Genomic DNA, 10,594 nt, shown 5'->3' on the forward strand with positions numbered 1-10,594 from the left:
TTTAGCTTTATGATTGCACCAAGAAACTTGGCAGTTTGCTCTTCAGTAACATCCTCATTCTCTTCAGAAGAGGAATACTCATCAGAGCTCATGAAGGGCATAAGGAAGTTCAATGGAATCTCTATGGTCTCTAGATGAGCCTCAGAGTCCTTTGGTTCCTCAGAGAGAAGCTCCTTATTGACCACTGGACGTCCCAAGAGGTCTTCCTCCTTGGGATTCACGTCCTCTCCTTCCCTTACAGGTTCGGCCATGGTGCTTATGTCAATGGCCTTGCACTCTCCTTTTGGATTCTCTTCTGTATTGCTTGGGAGAGTACTAGGAGGGATTTCAGTGATCCTTTTACTCAGCTGGCCCACTTGTGCTTCTAAATTTCTAATGGAAGACCTTGTTTCATTCATGAAACTTACAGTGGCCTTAGATAGATTAGAGACTAAGTTTGCTAAATTAGAAGTATTTCGTTCAGAGTTCTCTGTCTGTTGCTGAGTGGATGATGGAAAAGGTTTATTATTGTTAAACCTACTTCTTCCACCATTATTAAAGCCTTGTTGAGGCTTTTGATCCTTCCATGAGAAATTTGGATGATTTCTCCATGATGAGTTATAGGTGTTTCCATAAGGTTCACCTAAGTAATTCACCTCTGCTATTGCAGGGTTCTTAGGATCATAAGCTTCTTCTTCATAAGAAGCCTCTTGAGTACTGTTGGATGCAGCTTGCATTCCATTCAGACTCTGAGAGATCATATTGACTTGCTGAGTCAATATTTTATTCTGAGCTAATATGGCATTCAGAGTATCAACTTCAAGAACTCCCTTCTTCATAAGCGTCCCATTATTCACAGGATTTCTTTCAGAAGTGTACATGAACTGGTTATTTGCAACCATGTCAATGAGTTCTTGAGCTTCTGCAGGTGTTTTCTTTAGGTGAATGGATCCACCTGCAGAAGTATCCAATGACATCTTTGATAGCTCAGATAAACCATCATAGAATATATCCAGGATGGTCCATTCTGAAAGCATGTCAGTAGGACACTTTTTGGTCAGTCCTTTGTATCTCTCCCAAGCTTCATAGAGGGATTCACCTTCTTTCTGTCTAAAGGTCTGAACGTCCACTCTAAGTTTACTAAGCTTTTGAGGAGGAAAGAACTTGGCTAAGAAAGCCGTGACCAGCTTATCCCAAGAGTTCAGGCTATCTCTAGGTTGAGAATCCAACCATATTCTAACTCTGTCTCTTACAGCAAAAGGGAAAAGCATGAGCCTGTAGACTTCAGGATCTGCTCCATTAGTCTTAACAGTATCACATATCTGCAAGAATTCAGTTAAGAACTGAAAAGAATCTTCAGATGGAAGTCCATGAAACTTGCAGTTCTGCTGCATCAGAGAAACTAATTGAGGTTTCAGCTCAAAGTTGTTTGCTCCAATGGCAGGAATGGAGATGCTTCTTCCATGTAAATTGGAATTAGGTGCAGTAAATTCACCAAGCATCCTCCTTGCATTATTATTATTTTCGGCTGCCATCTCCTCTTCCTGTTCGAAAATTTCTGAAAGGTTATCTCTGGATTGTTGTAATTTAGCTTCTCTTAATTTTCTCTTCAGAGTCCTTTTAGGTTCTGGATCTACTTCAACAAGAATGTTCTTGTCCTTGCTCCTACTCATATGACAAAGAAGAAGGCACAGAAAAAATAATACTAGTATGGATCCTTTATACCACAGTATAGAGGTCCTTATGTTAGTAGAAGAAAAGAAGAAGAAAATCTGAACTCAGAGAGAGAGAGGGTTTGGATTTTTGGTGATGTGAGGAAGAGATGTTAGTAGATGAATAAATAAATAGAAGGAGATGAAGGAGAATGATTTTTGAAAATAATTTTTGAAAAAGAGTTAGTGATTTTCGAAAATAGTTTTGAAAAAGGTTAGTAGTTTTTCGAAAATTCAAATAAAAAAAATAATTACTTGATTAAAAAGAAATTTTTGAAAAAGGGGGAAGATATTTTCGAAAATTAGAGAGAGTTAGTTAGGTAGTTTTGAAAAAGATAAGAAGCAAACAAAAAGTTAGTTAGTTAGTTGAAACAAATTTTGAAAATCAATTTTGAAAAGATAAGAAGATAGGAAGTTAGAAAAGATATTTTTGAAATCATATTTTGAAAAAAAGATAAGATAAGGAGATATTTTTGAAAAGATATGATTGAAATTAGTTTTGAAAAAGATTTGATTTTTAAAATCTCAATTAATGACTTGATTCACAAGAAATCATAAGATATGATTCTAGAACTTAAAGTTTGAATCTTTCTTAACAAGCAAGTAACAAACTTGAAATTTTTGAATCAAAACATTAATTGGTGATGTTATTTTCGAAAATTTGATATAAAAATAAGAAAAAGATTTTTGAAAAATATTTTTGGAATTTTCGAAAATAACTAAGAAATTTGAAAAAGATTTGATTTTTGAAAAAGATTTTAAAAAAGATAAGATTTTCAAATTGAAGATTTGATTTGACTCATAAGAAACAACTTGATTTTAAAAATTTTTGAAAAAGTCAATCCAATTTTCGAATTTGATGAGAGAAAAAGGGAAAGATATTTTTTTTTATTTTTGAATTTTTATGATGAGAGAGAAAAATTAAAAACATCATTTTCATGTTTTTCTCTTTTATTTTTGAATCAAAACAAGGGATGCATGCAAGAACACTATGAATGTCAAGATGAACACCAAGAACACTATGAAGATCATGATGAACATCAAGAACATATTTTTGAAAAATTTTTAATGCAAAGAAAACATGCAAGACACCAAACTTAGAATTCTTTAATGCTTAGACACTAAGAATTCCAGAATGCATATGATAAACATGAAAAGACACAAAACAAAAAATCATCAAGATCAAACAAGAAGACTTACCAAGAACAACTTGAAGATCATGAAGAACACTATGAATGCATAAATTTTCGAAAAATGCAAGATGCACATGCAATTGACACCAAACTTATGACATGACTCAAGACTCAAACAAGAAACACAAAAAATATTTTTGATTTTTATGATTTTCTAAATTTTTTTTTGGATTTTTCGAAAATTAATTGAAAAAGGAAAATAAGGATTCCAAATTTTTTAATATGAATTCCAGGAATCTTGCATTCTTAGTCTAAAGTATCAGTCAAGGAATTAGACATGGCTCACTAGCCAGCCAAGCTTTCAATGAAAGTTCCGGTCCAAAACACTAGACATGGCCAATGGCCAGCCAAGCTTCAGCATGTAATTCAGACATGACATGCCTGACATACCCTACAGTCGTATAACAACTGATGGTTGGAAGCCTCAGTCCAAAAGAATTTAGACATGGCTTTACAGCCAGCCAGGCTTCACATGCTTCATGAAATACTAGAATTCATTCTTTAAAAATTTTGAATAAAATTTTTTTTTGAAAACATTTTTATTTTTTTTTCGAAAATAGATGAGAAATTTTTGAAATATTTTTGAAAAATTTTTGAAAAGAAAACGAAAAGAAAGTTACCTAATCTGAGCAACAAGATGAACCGTCAGTTGTCCAAACTCGAACAATCCCCGGCAACGGCGCCAAAAACTTGGTATGCGAAATTGCTACTCAGGTTGTGAATTGTTGTTCGAAATTGATTCCCTGGCAATGGCACCAAAAACGGATGCACAGGACCATGGTCTAAACATATCTTCACAACTTCGCATAACTAACCAGCAAGTGCACTGGGTCGTCCAAGTAATACCTTACGTGAGTAAGGGTCGAATCCCACGGAGATTGTTGGTATGAAGCAAGCTATGGTCACCTTGTAAATCTCAGTCAGGCGGATATCAAATGGTTATGGAGTTTTCGAAAATAATATAATAAAATAGGGATAGAAATACTTATGTAATTCATTGGTGAGAATTTCAGATAAGCGAATGGAGATGCTTTCGTTCCTCTGAACCTCTGCTTTCCTGCTATCTTCATCCAATCAGTCTTACTCCTTTCCATGGCTGGCTTTATGTGATACATCACCACTGTCAATGGCTACTTTCGGTCATCTCTCGGGAAAATGATCCAATGCCCTGTCACGGCACGGCTAATCGTCTGGAGGCATCACCCTTGTCAATGGCTTCATCTTATCCTCTCAGTGAAAATGGTCAACGCACCCTATCACGGCACGGCTATTCATCTGTCGGTTCTCGATCATGCTGGAATAGGATTTACTATCCTTTTGCGTCTGTCACTAACGCCCTGCAATCGCGAGTTTGGAGCTCGTCACAGTCATTCATTCATTGAATCCTACTCAAAATACCACAGACAAGGTTTAGACCTTCCGGATTCTCTTGAATGCCGCCATCATTCTAGCTTACACCACGAAGATTCCGATTAAGAGATCTAAGAGATACTCATTCAGTCTAAGGTAGAACGGAAGTGGTTGTCAGGCACGCGTTTATAGGGAATGATGATGATTGTCACGTTCATCACATTCAGATTGAAGTACGAATGAATATCTTAGAAGCGAAACAAGATGAATTGAATAGAAAACAGTAGTACTTTGCATTAATCTTTGAGGAACAGCAGAGCTCCACACCTTAATCTATGGAGTGTAGAAACTCTACCGTTGAAAATACATAAGTGAAAGTCCAGGCATGGCCGAATGGCCAGCCCCTCTGATCTAAGAACCAGGCGTCCAAAGATGACTAATACAATAGTAAAAAGTCCTATTTATAATAAACTAGTCACTAGGGTTTACAGAAGTAAGTAATTGATGCATAAATCCACTTCCGAGGCCCACTTGGTGTGTGCTTGGGCTGATCTTTAACTTTCCACGTGCAGAGGCCATTTGTGGAGTTGAACACCAGGTTTTGATCCATTTCTGGCATTCAACTCTGGTTTTTGATCCCTTTCTGGCGCTGAACTCCAGAATTGGGCAGAGAGCTGGCGTTGAACGCCAGTTTGCGTCGTCTAAACTTGGGCAAAGTATGGACTATTATATATTGCTGGAAATCCATTTTGATTTCTGTAGCTCCAGAAAATCCATTTTGAGTGCAGGGAGGTCAGAATCCAACAACATCAGCAGTCCTTCTTCAACCTCTGAATCTGATTTCTGCTCAAGTCCCTCAATTTCAGCCAGAAAATACCTAAAATCACAGAAAAACACACAAACTCATAGTAAAGTCCAGAAATGTGAATTTAACATAAAAACTAATGAAAACATCCCTAAAAGTAACTAGATTCTACTGAAAACATACTAAAAATAATGCCAAAAAGCGTATAAATTATCCGCTCATCATTAAACTGTATAAGGAATTTTCCAAGTTTGATATAGATAAGTATATATCGAATCAACATCAATTTTATAGAAATTTCAAAATTGGCTGTAATCACTGTCAAATAAGAGAAAAATTGAATCAACAATTTCTCTAAGAATGGACTCGGAATCAAGTGTTTAAAAGGCACAGTGCATTAAGACAAGTTCAAAGCTATATCAAAGAATACGTGAATTAAGAAGAATTCAAACAGAGAAAGATAGATACAATAAAGGTTTCAAACAAGCATATGCAATTAAGATCAAATAAGAATGCATATGAATAGAGGAATAGAGTTGAAAAATCAAACTACTTTTCAAAAGGACTAGCAAACAAGAACTTCAAGTTAGGCTATGAAAGAACAAGTCGACTCGAACAGAATTCAAGACACATAACTGAATAACCTCGAGAAATAGTTTCTAATGTTCCCAAAACCCGCGATTCACTTTGTCCAAAACTCGTATATCATCTATGATAACCCATTAGTGCTCTCATAAACATAATTCACTAGTATTAAGCCGGCCAAACTTAATACCAAGAAGTATGCAATGCAAGACTAACAGCGTTAATCCATAGATCATCATGTTCATAAAGATCTAATTTTCGTCATTCGACAAGACTATTGCATGACAGACACTCAGAGTATGCAACTGAAGCATAGTCAGTCCATTCCTCAAGCTCTACAGGAAAGACTGCTCTGATACCATAATGTAACACCCTAACTATCAAAAGTCACACTTCCGGCTGCGCCACTCTGATAGCTCGGATATCACGACGACTCTTATACTATTTAATACTAAAATATGAGCCTATTTAAAACTTTAAACCGCAATACCGCTCAAAAATACTTCTGTTAGGTAACGTACATCCATACATACCATACAACTTACAAAACTCACAAAGAGTACATACATATATATATACATATTAAATAATTTTACAAGCATTAACTAATACAATTCCTATCCCTCTTACAGAATGCATAAAGATAAAGGCAAGGGAATAATAAATAATAACTAAAGCAATACAAAACATCACGACAACAACTAGATAAACTCTCGTGACTTCTGCGTCCATATCCTGAAAAGAGAAATTTGTAGGGGGGTGAGAACATCATCCTCGAAAGGGTTCTCAGTAGAGGGTTTTTGAGAATTGCTATAATAGAATATGTGAAGGTAAAACCGTTCCAGTGATTAATAACCGCCTTATGCATATTTTCAAAAGTAAAGGTTGACTATAAAAGAAAAATCTGAAATCTTTTCTGAAAGAGGAACTGTTCATTTCTTAAAAATTCAGAAGCCTTTCAAAAGGTTTATCTATGCTAAACCAAATTAGTTTTTCATACTTTTCCAAACCAGAAACATCAACCAGACATGGCCTACGGCCCACCTCATGATCAACCACGGCTTTAGACCCAAACAACCCAAACAACAACCAGTCACCACAGTCCAACAGAGTCTCGGTTGCAAACACAAATAGAAAAGTTCAAGCACAAACAAACAATTACTGCAAGTAGAACAATTAGCAGGTACTCACAAGTAATCACAAAGGCAAATCAAGTACAATATGCACACCCAAACAATGTCACAGATGCATATGATGAATGCCTGTCCTAGTGGCTGATGATATCATCTGTCGGTTATAAAGCCAACCCGACAAGTCCTGGTAGCTAACCATTGGACTGTCCCTCTATCGTGCATCCCCAATTCGAGTTCTTCACAATCATAATCATAATTTACATCCAACACCCTCACTGGTGTATAGTCACGGGGGCGAGCTCTTCCGGAACTTTCACAGTGTCCGGCCACACTTACGACATAAGGTCAGCAGAGTATCGAGTCTCAACCTGGAGCACGTAGTGGCTAGCCACTGCTTCTACCCAAGGAAACTTGTATCTCAGATAATTGGAAGTGCAACAATCACAATATCAATAACTCAGCATATATGCATTTTTTCTCAGCCATAAATCAACATTCATCTCAGCCATCTGGCTTAAATTCATGATTCATAGTCAGCCATCCGGCTCATAATATATTCAGCAATCAGCCATAATTCATTATCATACACAGCCATTCCGGCTCATAACAAAAAAGCACTTCCACCATTCAACATCATCAAATTCATAAAAAAATCATCATTCAAGCCATAAATTACTTTTTCTCCATTCACTTCACTTTGAAATCAAAAATCAATTCTTCTCAGCCTTAGCTTTAAAGATCCCATTCCTCAAATCATCTGAGGCTCATAAGCCACTTTAACTCAAAGTTGGTTCCCCTTTTTAAAAATAAATCCACCCTCGGCATCCTCTTTCCAAAACTTCCAAAACCATGGCAAATTAAAGATCTATTTTGAAATATTCAAAATCATCCATCCAACAATGGGATTTTATAACAAAAGTTCCTCGGCAGAGTCTCAAGTCTTTAGGGGAGAATAACATAACTCATTTTCTCAAATTCGCTTAAAATCTTTAGAACCTTGGCTTCCTAATTTGAGTAATAAAAAAGTAGGATCTAAGCCAAACCGAGTTGTGTAATCAATTACTCCTTTCTAAGCCAAACCATGATAAAATTGAATTTTTGTATTCTGTTGGGCTGAATTTGTGGGCCACGAGACTTTTTTATTATTGTCATGGGTTAAGATGGAAGAGTAGTTTAATACTATTAAACTACTCTTCCACCTTAACCCATGACAATAATAAAAAAAGTCTCGTGGCCCACAAATTCAGCCCAACAGAATACAAAAATTCAATTTTAATTTTAGTCTTTATTATCTTATCTTTATTTGGTTTTATCTTTCAGAAGACAATGCTCTATATATATATTTAGTTTTACCCTCATAGTTTACAATACACTTCAGTACAATTCAATCAATCAATAATCAATAAAAGTTCGCATTCTTTTCTTTTCTTATTCTTTCACAATTTTATCATGGTATCAGAGCCACGGTATCCTCCTTGAGGAGGATATATAAGATATTATCTTTTCGGTGAGAAATCACCATGCTTCTTTTTCAACTTCCTCCCACAATAAATAATCATAGATTTAGTTACATGCATCAAGTGAAAATTCTACCACAGTTTTGATTATCCCGGTTCTTTACCAGCAATTCCGTCTGCGCCTTCTTCTAGCGTTTCATCTGCAACTTCTTCCGGGAGTTTCGTCAGTATTCTGTTTCAGCAGTTCAATCTGCATCTGTTCTAGCAGTTCAATCTGCATCTGTTCTAGCAGTTCCATCTGCACTCTTATTGCGCTCCACGCGCTTTTTTTTATCGCGCTCTACGCGCCCTTTGAAGACCACTCTTATTGCGCCATACGCGCCCTCTAAAGATCAATCTGTTGCGTTTTACACGCTTATTTTTTTATTTTTTCATTTTTTGAATATCGCTGCTCAAGTGCAGCATCTCCTTTTATATTTTTGCCGTCGACAGCTCAAGCTCCGCCGCACGCATTTTTTGAAGATCGTCGCTCAAGCGCAGCATCTCCTTTTATATTTTTTTGCCGCCGGCAGCTCAAGTTCTGCCGCACGCATCTTCCTCCGCGTCACCACGTCAGACGCGCTTTTCTCAACAATTTATCCAAGCGGTGGATTATTGACATCTTCCATCCACCAGCTTGCGGGGGCGTATTAAACTACTCTTCCACCTTAACCCATGACAATAATAAAAAAGTCTCGTGGCCCACAAATTCAGCCCAACAGAATACAAAAATTCAATTTTAATTTTAGTCTTTATTATCTTATCTTTATTTGCTTTTATCTTTCAGAAGACAATGCTCTATATATATTTAGTTTTACCCTCATAGTTTACAATACACTTCAGTACAATTCAATCAATCAATAATCAATAAAAGTTCGCATTCTTTTCTTTTCTTATTCTTTCACAATTTTATCACTTAAACAAAACCAGCTTCAACCCCATGATTAATTTTAAAGCGTTTCAAACTGCTCAATAATTGTTTTAGTCTTGCAAAAATTCAAAATTCAAAGAGTACTTAAAACTTTTTCCCAAAACATTGTAAAATAAAACTTGTCAATAGACGTCCAGGTTCTCTCAAAGTAACTAAAACTCCTCCAATTGAAACCCTCAAGTCAAATTCAAAGACATAAACCCTTTTTCACATTTAAAACAGCCTTAAAACATAAGTTTCATCTAAATAACTTGCTCACAAAAGAGATACAATACTTTTTTTAAGAAACAAGACTAAATCACAATTTCCTTTTTAATAATTCATTTCAAAAGCATAAGTCATCCCTTTCTTAAATAATCCAAATAAAATAGTAAAAGTCTTTAACTCATAATTTTCCAAATAACATTTCAATAAAGTCTCGGATTTTATCGGAATTTCAACAGCACCTCCCCTAAAACTTGGACTCTGCCACCCTTTCCGGGTCCCATCCAAACCAATCCACAACCCTCTTTAAAGGGTTCAAAATCAAATCAGCGCAAAAATCCAACTGAATCCAAAGATACATTCCATTTTCATATTTCAATTTTTGATGGATTAAACTTGATTTCAAAGCTTTAAAGAAGCGACTTTAAAGAAACACTACAAAACTGTCCGTTTCACAAAACCAAATAATAATCGAATCGGCCAAGCATTCATATTCATCCAAAATAACCAACATTACATAAGACTTATACAATCACTCAAGTATACATTTTTACCACATAATATTCATATATAATAATTCTAATTTATAACATATGCTTTTCTGAAAAGGCCCCTACCTCAAAGTCAACCCCTTTAAAGTTAACACGTCAAGAGTCCTCTTTCTATTCTAACACGCGGCAACAACCTCAGTGATTCTAGGCAATATCAACAATGACAATCAAGGTCACAGAAACAACGACTTATCTGACGTAAATTGGGATTAAAGCAAAATGGATATTAAATGAAATTAGAACATAATTGTTAATAGAGCATCGCGGTAACAAGGAACGAAACCAATTAGTCTCACCACGAGAAACGAAGCGAGACGACATGCAGTAGCTTTCATTTTAATCATACAATTTTCGAAACTCGACCCTGAGATATTAACATCAGAAAATTCTCAATAACCGATAACGGAATACTAAAACCGAGAGTTCGAAATAAAATATACTTACGATGACAGCAGAACGGACGACCCGCAAATCCCAAACTGACCCAGCAGCAGCTGCGGTAGCGGCCAGAAGCTCCGGTGGATCAACTATAATAACCACGCAGCATCAAAACCTTCTCGAAATCCAAAAAGACAGAAATCACAACTAAAACCCTTACCGGCAGAGGCGGCAGAGGCAGCTTCGCCCCCTCTCATCCATAATCAACCACTACGGA

The 10,594-nt window shown here is 36.1% G+C and overlaps 1 non-coding gene across 1 annotated transcript; it reads left to right on the forward strand.

Annotated features, from left to right (window-relative positions):
* Positions 1–1,010: 1,010 nt before the first annotated feature.
* On the forward strand, positions 1,011–1,118 carry LOC112780159 (small nucleolar RNA R71). The gene has a single exon (XR_003191014.1). It is a non-coding gene; the product is annotated as a small nucleolar RNA R71 (small nucleolar RNA).
* Positions 1,119–10,594: the final 9,476 nt, after the last annotated feature.

This window comes from Arachis hypogaea, chromosome 19, assembly GCF_003086295.3.
Source record: "Arachis hypogaea cultivar Tifrunner chromosome 19, arahy.Tifrunner.gnm2.J5K5, whole genome shotgun sequence".
Lineage (NCBI taxonomy): Eukaryota > Viridiplantae > Streptophyta > Magnoliopsida > Fabales > Fabaceae > Arachis > Arachis hypogaea.